Source organism: Petaurus breviceps, unplaced genomic scaffold (assembly GCF_028583685.1).
Source record: "Petaurus breviceps papuanus isolate PSGF00001 unplaced genomic scaffold, PetGlider_PUasm1.0 90977, whole genome shotgun sequence".
In the NCBI taxonomy this organism is placed as follows: Eukaryota; Metazoa; Chordata; class Mammalia; order Diprotodontia; family Petauridae; genus Petaurus; species Petaurus breviceps.
In genome coordinates, this window is record NW_027187391.1 from 3810956 (window position 1) to 3821408 (window position 10453).

The 10453-nt window shown below is 37.5% G+C and overlaps 1 pseudogene; it reads right to left on the reverse strand.

The window, feature by feature from the left end:
- Positions 1-5753: 5753 nt before the first annotated feature.
- On the reverse strand, positions 5754-6240 carry LOC138153362 (COX assembly mitochondrial protein homolog pseudogene; annotated as a pseudogene).
- Positions 6241-10453: the final 4213 nt, after the last annotated feature.

Here is a 10453-nt window from a genome sequence, read left to right on the forward strand (position 1 = left end):
AATCCCTAATTTTTTTTAATCTGTCATATGGAGTGAGCTCAACAATAGTCAATATTCTGGCTTTTTTCCCTAAATATTTTTCAGTTTCTTTATGTCTTTAAAATTGGGGTGCTCAATTCTAAATGAAGATGTCAACTTTCTGTTGACAAAGAATTGGAAATTGAGGGAATGTCCATCAATTTGGGATTGGCTGAAAAATGTGTAGTATACAAGTATGATGGAATACTATTATGTTAAAAGAAATGATGAGAAGAATATTTTTAGAAAAACCTGAAAAGACTTACATGAACTTATAGAGTGAGATGAGTAGAACCTAAGAACATAGTACCAAGTAAAAAGAAATGTTATGTAATGATCAACTGTGAATAATTTACCTATTCTCAGCAAGAAAATGATCTGAAATAATTCCAAGGGAGGCATGATGGAAAAAAAATCTATATGTTGTTAGAGAACTGATGGAGCCTGAATGAAGATTAAAACATACTTTTAAAGAAATTTGTCGTTCATGCTTTTTTCTTTTGTTTTCTGTTTTCTTTTGCAACATGGCTAATATTGAAATATATTTTGCATGACTGCATATGTATATCTATATTACGTTACTTGCCTTCTCAAGAAGGATGTGAGGGAGGAAAATTAGAACTCAAAATAAAAAAAATTGTTAAAATTTTGGTTTACATGCACTTCAGAAAAAAAATAATATAAAATTAAATATAAAAAGAAAGCTGAGAATTTTCCCCTTTTGCTCTTCTCCTACCTCCATCACTCAGTAACCTATCCTCCATTGATGTCCAAGCTATTCATATGTATCACCCAGTCAAAATCCTTGTATCTGTTGTTTAAGGATCATCATCTTTCCTCTTCCTTCTTTAAAAAGCTTAGAACTTGGCTCAATTTTTTTTCTCTTCTCCTCAACTCCTGTTCTCATTGTAGAAGACTTCAATTTACATATTTACTCTCCCTCAAACACCCAGACTACTGAGTTCATTAACCTACTCAATTCATATGACCAATCTTCCTCTCTACTTTATTTACACACAAAGATAATTATATCCTCGATCTTGTCATCACTCTCAAATATACCATTTCCATGTTAAAGAATTCTGAAATCTTATCTGAACATTTGACTTTCCACCTCTACCTCTACTTTATTTTTACCAAATCCTATACTTAATTGATACCATGACTTCTAATTCTACAACTTTTCAGTTCCTTCCTAGACCATCTCCCAAGCACTAAAAATCATCTCCTCTTTCTCCCCATCTTGACTAATTGGTGAACCAGTTAAACCTAATAGTTTCTTTTACTTTTGAGTCCCTGCCCTGTTCTCATATCACCAATTGTAATCTGACAAATCTCAGCCTATCTGTTGCCTTTATTCCTACACAGTTGCTGATAAATGTAAATAGAGAAAATCATGCAACTGTGTCCACATAATTTTATGTTATTCAGGCTTAACTGAGACATCCACTAGGCAATTTCTCCACCTCTGTTATCAATTCACTATCCGACTCTCCAGGGCAGCTAGGTAGCTCAATGGATAGAGCTCTGGCTTTGAAGTCAATAAAACTCATCTTTGTGAGTTAAAATCTGGCCTCAGACCCTTACTAGTTGTGGGACCTGGGCAAATCACTTAACACTGTTTGGCTCAGTTTCCTTATGTGTAAAATGAGTTATAGAAGGAAATGTCAAGACATTCCATTATTTTTGTCAAGGAAATCCCAAATGGGGTCACAAAGTGTTGGACATGATGGAAATGCCTGAACAACAGCAACAAAAACTCACTCCCCTGAATATCTTCTCTGAAACATATCATCCCTCCACAAAACTTTTATTGTGCCCCTTCCCTCTACACTCTGAAGTAAGAGCCTTGACTCATATTTTACAGAGACCATTTGCTGAGAGATCACTTCTCACCTCTCCCTCATCTCTTAACACTCATAAGGTTTTTCCCATCATCACCTCTTCTACCTTTTTCTCACACAAACAGGTGGCATTACTCTTCCCCAAGTCCTATCCTTCCACTTGCACAAATGTTGCCATTACTTCTTTTTTTTTTTAAAGCAATCGGGGTTAAGTAACTTGCTCAAGGTTACATGGCCAGTTATTTCTGGGTGTGGTGCTGAGTATCTGACCCCAGATTTGATCCAGGTCATCCCGACACTGGAGCCAGTGCTCTTACTCGCTGAGCCACCTGGCTGCCCCGCCATTACTTCTTATCACCTCTACTATTCCTCTCTCTGTTATCTTCACTTTATCCCTCATTTTCAATATACCCTTATTTATGGATTCTTCCCTACTCCCATGCCCATTTCCCCCATTGTAAAAATAAAATAATAAACCTTCACTTAATTCTTCCCTCCCTAATTTTGTCCTATGACTCTTCTGCCCTTTCAGGCCACTCTTTGTAAAGGAAGTCTATGATGTGAAACCAAGACAAATTATGAAGCAGCACAACCCACACAAAAGATGAAATTAAACAATTTTCTGAACCAAAGCAACGTGAAAGTTTGTTAGGAAAGGTCTGTTGCCCCAGGGTGAGAGAGGAGCACAGTCCAACCCAGACCAGGCCACAGCAAGCCAGAAACAGGCCTCAGAACAATTGAATTAGTGACAGTAGTAGTGGTTCCAGACCTCTCAGGCCACAGACACCATAGATAATTTAGAAGGTGAGCAGGAAAGGTCTATCATATTTGGGTGAGAGCGGATCACAGTCCAGCACAGCTCTGCCCCAGCAAACCAGGAGCAAGGTTTGGGAGTCACTGAATCATCATCATCAGAGGTTGCTTATGGAGTTCTCAGCCCACAGACAGTAAGGGGGTTGAACAACTGGTAGAAAGAGATCACATGGGCATCTTTACTAGTAGGACTCTGTTGCTTTGCCCATACTTGGATCCAGGCCATAATACTAGGAAACATAATTTTAAAATTATTGGACTACTTGAAAGTAATGATAAAAGAAAAGGGAACCATGACATCATTTTTAAAGAAATTAACCAAAAAAATCACCCTTATAGGAAAGGGAAATATAGAAATGGAATAGAAATAGGGAAAATAGAAAGGGAAAGAATCCTTTCATCACCTCCTGAAAGAAATTCCAAAATGAAAACTCTCAGGAATATTATAGTCAAATTAAAGAGCTGCCAAAACAAGGATAAAATATTGCAAGAAGTCAGAAAAAACAATTCAAGTATCAGTGAGCCATAATCAGGATAACAGAATATTTAGCAGTTTCTACCTTAAAGGACTGAAGGACCTGGAATATGATATTCTGGAGTGTGAAGGAACTAGAATTATAACCAAGAATCACCAATCAAGCAAAACTGAGTATAATCCTGCAGAGGGAAAATGGTTATTCAATCAAATAGACAACTTTTAAGCATTCTTGATAAAAAGAACAGAGGTAAATAGAAAAATTTGCTTTCAAATGCAAGAATCAAGAAAAATATATTAAAGGTTAGCAGAGAAGTGAAATCATAAGGCACTTAATTAAGATTAAACTGTTTATATCGCTACAGGGAAAGATGATAAATGTAACTTATAAGAACTTACTTATTATTAAGTCAGATATACAGAGTATATATAGACAGAGGGCAAAGGTTTGAGTTGAATATGAAGAGATGGTACCTAAAAAATAAACAAAGTTAAGGGGAGACAAGAATGGACTGTGAGAATAGGAAAGGTAGAATGGGATAGGTTATCTCACATACCAGAGGCAAGAAAAAGATTTTATTTTTTTTTTTTTGCATTGGGGAAATTGTATTATCTTTACTGGTTTCTTCATACACAGTTGAATTTAATAAAGTCTCAGATCTTTTCTAAGAATGCTTCTTTTACCCCTGAAAGGGATTTCAGTGTCTCTGTCTTTGATACTTTTTTTTCAAATGCTTTATTAACTTCTAATTTACATCATTCATTTCCGCCAGATTTTGAGTTCCAAATTTTCTCCCTGTTTTCCCCCTACCCATCACCTCAAAATAACAGTCCCATAGGATAGGCCCTCCTGAATCAACTCTCTCCTATATTTTACCCCATACCCCTTTGGACTTTTCCAGTGGATCTCTATGCCCCATTGCCAGAATATCTTGTTTCCCAATTACATCTAAAATAGTATTAATACTTAGTATATATTTGAATATTTGATTTTGAATTCCAGATTCATTCCCTTCCTCCCTTGTCACCCACTCTTACTGGGAAGATAATCAGTTCATGATAGGGTTTACATATGTGGCTAATGCAAAACAATAACATAGTAGACATATTGTAAAAGACTGACTATATTTCCCTACCTACTATCCCACCTCCCACTTGTTTTATTCTCTACTTTGATCCCATCCCTTTTCAAAAGTGGGTGCTTCCAACTTCCCTCCCCCCCAGTATGCCCTCCCTTCCATCATCCCCCCTCTCATCCCCTTCCCCCTACTCTCCTGGAGGGTGAGATACCCTATTTAGTGTGTATTTCATTTCCTCCTCAAGCAAAATTCAATGGGAATAAGATTGACCCATTACATTTTGCTTTCCTGTTGTTCCCCTCCATTGTAACCATTTTTCCTAGCCTCTTCTATATGAGATAGTTTACCCCATTTTGTCTCTCCCCATCTCCTCTCATTATATTCCTCTCTACCTCTTAATTTCACCTTTTAAGTACCATCCCTTCCTGTTAAATTGGTCCTGTGCCCTCTATGTATTCCTGTAAACATATATAAACATTCATATATGTATTCATATGCCCATATACCCAAATATAAATATATATTTCTATTCCATTCAACTACTGAGAAAAGTTTCATAAGTTACAATGATAGTTTTTCCATGTACGGATGTTAATAGTTCAACTTTGATAAGTTCCTTATGATTTCTTTTCCCTGTTTACCTTCTCATGCTTCTCTTGCTTCTTGTATATGAATGTCAAATTTTCTATTCAACTCTTTTTTTTTCAGCAAGAATGCTTGAAATTCCTCTATTCCACTGAATGACCATATTTTCCGCTGAAACATGATACTCAGTTTTGCTTCATAGGTGACTCTTGGTTTTGATTCCATCCCTTTGACCTCCAGAATATCATATTCTAAGCCCTTAGATCCCTCAGTGTAGAAATGCCAGAAACTGGGTTATCCTGATTGTGTTTCCACAATATTCAAATTGTTTCTTCCTGGCTGCTTATAATATTCTCTCCTTAATCTGGGAATTCCAGAACCTGGCTATAATATTCTTAGGAGTATTTTTGGGGGGGGGGGGGATCTTTTTCAGGAGGTTATTGGTAAATTCTTCAACCTTTATTATGCCCTCTTGTTCTAAAACATGAGGGCAGTTTTCTTTGAGAACTTCCTGGAGGATGATTTCTAGGTCCTTACTTTGATCATGGTTTTCAGGTAGTCCAATCATTTTTAAATTATCTCTTCTGGAAATATTTTCCAGGTCAGTGGTTTTTCTCATGAGATATTTCACATTGCCTTCTATTCTTTCATTTGTTTAGATCTGTTTAACAGCATCTTGATTTCTCATATAGTCATTAGCTTCCATTTACTCTAATCCAATTCTGAAGCAATGATTCTCCTCATTGAGCTTTTGAGATTCTTTTTCCATGTGGCAAATTCAGGTTTTTAAGTCATTCTTCTTCTCATTGCCTTTTTGAGCCTCTTTTGCCATTTGAGTTAGTCCATTTTTTAAGGTGTTATTTTCCTCAATCAGGCTGTTCACTCTCATTTTGTAATTTCTTGCATCATTCTCATTTCTCTTCCCAATTTTTCCTCCACTTCTCTTATCTGCTTCTTTTTTTTAAATAAATGATATTTGTTTGAAACAACAAAAATATTTCCATGATATTAAGGGCCAAAACAAAGATACTGGTGTCTCTTGCCTCATGCTCTTGCCATAATTAGGGTAAAAATTATTCATAATTATTTTGTTAAATGTTGGTAGGAAGCTTCTGCAACCTGTCCTTAGAACGAATTCCAGTTTTTCTGAATTCTTCTCTTTCCTTCAAATATTCCATTTTGCATTCTTTATAAAAATCTGGGTTTTTATAGTGAGCAATTAAGCATTATTTTAATGCTGAGTTTTCTTTCTGACATTTTACCACCATAAGAAAGCCAGAGTCTTTGCAGCATTTGGTGAAGTCTTGCACTTGATCAGAAAACCTCTCCCTGGGCTTCTCTCTCATAATCTTAGGAATCAAAACATCTTTTTCTACATGTCTGAGATGAAGGTCTTCTGCTTGGTTCAGCTCTATCTCCCTCTCTTATCTGCTTCTTAAGGTCCTCAATGGCCTGTAACCAGCTCGTACTTTCCTTTGAAGCTTTTGGTGCAGGAGTTCTGACTTCACTGTCTTCCTCCTGTTCCATGCTTTGCTCCTTTTGTTCCCAAAATAGGAGTCTAATATTAGAATCTTCTGTCTGATTTGTTTCCTTTGCCTGGTCATGTTGCCCCTAAGTCACTTGACCCCTGGGCTTTTTGCCACAGTAGGACTCTGACACCAGACAGTGGAGCTTTCATCCCAAACTCTGGGGTTTTCTCAGCTGCCAGAGGTATTAGATGGGTCCCCTCTCTGGGGTCTCCATACTCTCTGGCAAACTAGACACACACCCCAGTACCTCCACCCTAGATTTCAATCCAGAACCAAGAAGGTTAAAGCAAGAGCTATTACCCCTCAGACTGGTGCTTGTTCCCCCTACACTCTGCAGCCCAGGAGCTGAAGCAGCCATGTGGTGCTGGCTGGCTGTGCTGGCCTCTCAGTGGCTTCTCACCCTGGGGGTAAAGGCCAAGCACTCTCCCTTACTGGGTCCCAAAGTCAAGACTGTACTGACCTCTCACTTTGTCCTTCGAATCTATGTGTTGATAAATCTGGAAACGGCCACAGCTTCTGCTGATCTGGAGTCCCTGTGGCTGGTGGCTGGTCAGGCCTGCCCTGGGGCTAAAGCCTCGGTGTGGGGCTGGGCTGGGGTCCCAGAACTGTGCTGGCCTATTCCTGCTGGCCTGCTGGGCTGTCCTCAGTGGGAGGTTGGCTTCTCTTTGTCATTTTGTTGGTTCTGCCACTCCAAAGTTTGTTCAGAGTCCCCTTTTTACATGGATTGGGGAAGGTGGAAGCTGGAGCAGTGGGGAGGTCCTGCTTTTACACCATCTTGAATCTGCCAAGAAAAATCTTTTACAGTTGAGGAGAATAGGGGGGAAGGTGAGGAGGAGCAAGTAAACTTTATTCTTCTTAAAATTGGATCAAAGAGGGAATAACAAACACACTAGATTGGGTATAGAAATCTATAGGAATTTAGTAGGGGGAAGGGATAAGAAAAGTAGGGGAAGGTGGTAGAATAGAGGATAGTTTGTGGCTGGGGTTAGTCAAATGCAAATTTCTTTTGAGGGGGGACAGAATGAAAAGCAGGAGAGAATAGAATGAACATTGGTGAATAGGATAAAGGGAAATACAATTACTGATAGTACCTGGGGGGATGGGAAATTCAAGAAGCTTTCCCTGATAAAGGCATCATTTCTCAAATATATAGAGAACTGAATCAAATTTATTAAAAAAGAGCCATTCTCCAGCTGATAAATGATCAAATGATATGAACAGTTTTCAGATAAAATAATAAAGCTATCTATAGTCATATAAAAATGCTCTAACTCACTGTTCATTGGAAAAACAATATTTAAAGCAATTCTGAGATACTACCTCACTATTAGATTGACTAATAGCACAGAAAAAGAAAATGGCAAAGGGATGGTAAGGGAAATGGGGGAAATAAGATATTAATGCTTTGTTGGTGGTATTATGAACTGATTCAATCATTTTGTAAAGTGCTCTGGAACTATGCCCAAAGAGCTATAAAATTATGTATGTCCTTTGACCTAGAAATACCATTACTAGGTCTGTATCACAAAAGATATTAAAAAAAAGAAAAGAAAGGGAAAGGACATTATATATCTATATATATATATATATATATATATATCCATATCTATTTATTTATACACATATATCTATATACATACATCTATATACATATATCTATATCTATCTATCTATACACATATATCTATATACATATATCTATATCTATATCTATCTATCTATCTATCTATAAATACACACACACATATGAAAATATTTATAGCAGCTCTGTCCTGGTGGCAAAGAATCACAAATTGAGAAGATGCCAATCAACTGGGGAATGGCTGAAAAACTGCTGTAAAGCCAAGCACAAGCAGCTTTCTAGAGGACTGCTGCTGTGAACATCTCTAAGGTTCTGACCACATAGTATAGTGGACTCTCTACTTATTTAGCAGTAAACTAAAGCAAAACATTCTCAGAGACCAAAGTACAGCATTCACAATGTTATGACATAACTAAAGTGACCACATAGTTTTCACCAAAGTGGCCAAATAGTTTTAAACAAAAAACATAATTCAGTAAGTCCTTAACTCAATCATCCTTAAGGAGCAAGCCCCCTTAAGGGACACAAAGTACAAAGGTGAAAGTTCTTTTCCCCTAGGTCACAGTAAATCATGATCTTCTTAGTCAGAATTAAATACACAAGAAGAGGTTTTTTTTATCTTGACTCAAGGCTATCTTCTTTGTTTCCTTTCTTCTTAAGACTTAATCCCTGCCTCATACTTTGTGACCCAGTGACACCTGGCCCCCTTCTGCTACTTGAACAGAAAATTCCATCTCTTGCCTCTGGGCTTTTATCGGACAAGCCTCCAAACCTACTATGCTCTCTTTAATTAGTATCCTTGACTATTGGTTTCCCAAGCTTCCTTCAAGTACCTACTAAAATGTTATTTTTCAAAGTCAGTTTTTCCCAATTCCTTTTTATCCTAGTGCCTTCCCTCTTGCCCCAGTGGCTTCTCCCTCCAGGGGATAAAGGCCATACCATACTCCCAATCTACCAGATAGCAAAGTCCACACTACACTGACCTCTCACTTTGTCCTTAGTATCTATGGGTTGATAATTCTGGAAACTGCTACAACTGCTAGTGATCTGGAGTCCCACCACCCAGAGGCTAGTCAGGCTCGCCTTGAGGCTAAAACTTCTGGCTTGAGTGGGGCTGGGGTTGGCTATCAGAGTGCTGTGCTTGGCTCCCAGCAGTCTGTGCTAGTCACTTCCTGTTGGCCTGCCAGGCTGTCCTCACCAGGAGGTTAGCTTCTCTGTGTCATTGTGTGGGTTCTGTAGTTCTGTGACTCAAAAATATTTTTGGAGTCACATTTTACATGTATTGGGGGAGATGGGAGCCAGAGCCCTGCAGAAGTCCTGTTTGAACTCCACCATCTTGACTCTGCCCCCCCCCCCCCATTCTCCAAATATTTCTATGAGACAAAATGGAGGTAATCATAAAAGGAAAGCACTTGTAGCATAAGGATAAAAAAAAAACATTCTTAGAGACACTAGGACTTTAATTAAGATCTGAAAGAACTGTTCTGATTCTTTAGCCAGGGAAGATATAAGACAAATATGAGAAGGGAGAAAATTTCAGTAATGGGGAGTAGACTGTGAAAACATATATTTTGAAGATAGAATGTTGTGCTTGAGAAATAGCAAGGAGGCCAGTGCCACTGGATTGCAGAATATTTATCATCCATAAAAAAGAGATAAGAAAACCTACTTCAACTATATCATTAGAGATATTGTAAGGATTAAATGAGATAATGGCTTTGAAATTATCAACTACTCTCCAAAGAGAAGATATTACCATTATCATTATTATCCTTTCCTTAGCTGTTGGCACCCTAGATCTCTATAATACTAAAAAGAAATGTGATTGTATGAGTTTTTCTTTTTTTAGTAATGCCTGCTGTTGATAGAACTCAGGAGTAGTTCTCCTGTTTATATAGCATGAACTATAGTAGAGGGACTCTGATGAATAGAGCAATTTGATACTGATGCTTCTTATTTTATGAATAAATAACCTCCCTACATGAGAGTTAAAAGTACAATATTATTACCAGGTCCTTTGCTAATGTTTTTGCAGTTTTTTTTTCTTTCTCCTTCTAATCTTTCTAAGACATTGAGGAAACTGTGAAAAGCTCACAGGTGTAAGAAGAGAAGGGACCTATCTTATTATGTTTGGAATTAAATTATTGTGTCAATTAGAAGAAAATGAACAATGAAGTTGAAATCAAACCCATTCCTAATTGTAGAATCCTTTAGGATTTACATAAAATTACACTCATCTAGAGTCATTAGTTCAGTGATCAGTTTTCATGTTTTTTAGATTAATTCCACCTGGGAGCAAGGGAAAGCATAAAATTAGTATATGTTCAATTTTACACTTGAATTCCAAGAGCTAACTCTTAGTAATATATTGGTGAAAGAAAGAAAGAAAAAGAAAGAAAGAAAGAAAGAAAGAAAGAATTGAAGAAATGAAGAAAGGAAGGAAGGAGGGAAGGAAGGAAGGAAGGAGGGAGGGAAGGAAGGAAGAAAGAAAGAAAGAAAGAAAGAAAGAAAGAAAGAAAGAAAGAAAG